Raw genomic sequence first — 2754 nt, forward strand, 5'->3', positions numbered from 1 at the left:
TTAGTTTAAAAAATGTAACTTTTATTATTTAAATATTGTAATATGTACCAGTATTTCACATATTTTTATACACAGCACATTATATTTTATGCATACTACTTAAATAAATAGAAACAGTCTGTTCATTATATTGCACAATTATTATGAACGACATCTTACTTACGGGACTATATTTAATTAAATCAATAAATTATAAACATTGTAACTTCTTGTTCTTAACGAAAGATGCTTACGATCTCTTCCATTCACCATTTAATATGAATATTGATTTTGATTTTATATCAGAATTCGCCTCTGCAGTTACCATAAGTAGTTTTGGTCAGTGTATGTATATGCCCCAGTTTAACTCTGTCACAATATTTAACTTTCAAAGAACACTACACGTTTGCATATCACGAAGTTTCGGCTCGTGAACATAACTTCGTGTTCATAGCGGGTAACTGCTAAAAATTCTTGTTAGAAACATTTCTCCAACTAGAGAATCATTTTCACGCACATAAGGGACCGCGCGCATTTTCTGCAGAAATTACTTCGCGACATTCAACCTAATTTGTGCAATAACTACTTGGAATGTATAACCGTGTACACTCTTGTTCATAAGTTACAATGTTCACAGTAAAAATCGTTGATAGTTCTTCCCTGTAGATAAGAATCATGTATATGATGAAGATTTTAACGCAATAAGCATGTATCACTTAAACTATCTGTCTGAGGGTAATATAGAGACTAACCTTTAGACTCTAGATAATTGAATGAAAGAATTGTTTAAAATATATTTCCTTTTAATGCTTATTGATCAATAAGTCAGATAAATCAACAAGAACATCGCCTTCAGCAATTGACAATTTCTATTGTGGAATTGAGCATTCAATAATCTATTTGAGTTTTACTGTACTACATAGCTTCGATAAATCAATTCTTTTTTATCAAAATATGAGAATAAATTGATACAACAAAAAAGATTGATATCATTGAAATATTCGTAGAAATTCAATTACATATGTACTACCTAAAAGTTTGATTTAGTGTTATCGTTTTTATGATGTATGATTTTTATAAACTGTTTGGTGACATATGAACAGAAGAGTACTTCTGAAAAATGGGTACGAAGAGAGGAACTTCAGGTCCAGTAGATTCACGAGCGTGCCAGGAAAATTGGAACGCTTGACTAATTAATATGCGCTGCTTACAAAAAGTAAGAAGAAGTGACATGGTACAGGAAACTAGAAATGATCATTCCCTGATGCAGAGCAAAAGAGCGGCGTGTAATTTTGCCCGAAGTTTTCTCCAGAAAGGAGGACGCTTCGTCGTCGTTACGCTACGCGTCCAGCGAAATGCAAAGTCAGCGACGATGAATTCTCTAGAAATTCTCAAGTTCCGTAATCATCGCAATTTCGTCATACGTGACGTAATTTTGAATAGGAATTATTCAAGTTCTGCCTACAAATTCGCTGCGAACACGGCCACGCTTGGATCGCTCGACACCACGCAGTGGGCTAAACCGATGAAGTTTGTATCAGAATTGCAGAACTTTTGAAGCATAGATTGGTAGCCTGATGATTCTTGAAATGGTTTAAAGGGGCAGTGCTACAGAATAAGGGAGAAATATAAAACATATACACATCTCAACTTTGATAAACTGTCGATCTTTTTCATAACAATATTTTCGATTATCCATTGTCGCATTTAAGCAAATATTTCACATTATATTACTGTATCCGTTAAAGTTTAATAATATTGAATATTAGTACATGAATATCTTTTATTTATTACTTTGTGTTTTACATACTAAATTTAACAATAATCTTTTATTCTTAAGTGATTCCTTTGTTGTTTCATTTGTGAAAAAAATGTCAGACGTTTAATGTAATTACTGTTCCACAGATTCGATCAGAATCGTCGACGGTATCCGCGCGGGCAATTTCAGTGTAGCAATATGGACCTCTCACAAATGAACCAATCGTAAAAACTTTTCCAATAGGTACGATTGTTTGGCGGAAGTGCTTCCAGCCACAATCGGGGGAAAAGGGAAGAAGCCGGCGCGCCAATAAAGTCGTTCGGCTGTAGAAAGGATGTAGACTTAAAATTGTCTGTTAGGTTTGTCGGTATGGCTCATAAAAACCGATGCTCCTCGCAGGACTTTGCGCGGTTTAAGAATTTCATTGACACGTCCCAAAGCCGTGCCGAAGTATATACCGCGATTCTTCTTCAACTTTCAGCGATTTCGTTATTCGAACCTTTTTATTCCCGGTCCCTTCGTCGTGACTTATACCACTGTATCTATTCTATATTACGACCGCTTATCCGCGAACCGGAAATTTGTTCCAGATTTTATAGTTCATAACGTGCGGAGAACTTTTGTATCAATTTCAATATCTGTGCACGCGGGGATGCGTCAAAACGGCAGATCGTAAAAACAATATTTTGTTTAAATATTTACGCGGGAAATGATTGAAAAAAATGATTGCACATTTGTCTATATGAAGTTCAATCGGGATCGGTCGTCAATCTTCTATGGTGGGTAGGTGGAAACGGTCCGAGTGGAAGCCAGACATTCACAGTCCGTTACGTAGATGGATTTTACCTGCGGTTAGCCGACGGAAATTCTGTTGTAGTTACCCTGCGCGGGAACGCACTTTGAGCGCAGCGCCCCGTGCCGTTTTCAAGTAGAACGGTTCTAATTAAGTGTCAGACACACCAGGCGGAAGCGACGCGTACACCCGGCCGACATTAAGGCGGTTAAGGGGTTAAGGC

This window comes from Ceratina calcarata, unplaced genomic scaffold (assembly GCF_001652005.2).
Source record: "Ceratina calcarata isolate Rehan_Ccalc_2016 unplaced genomic scaffold, ASM165200v1 scaffold145.2, whole genome shotgun sequence".
Taxonomy (NCBI): domain Eukaryota; kingdom Metazoa; phylum Arthropoda; class Insecta; order Hymenoptera; family Apidae; genus Ceratina; species Ceratina calcarata.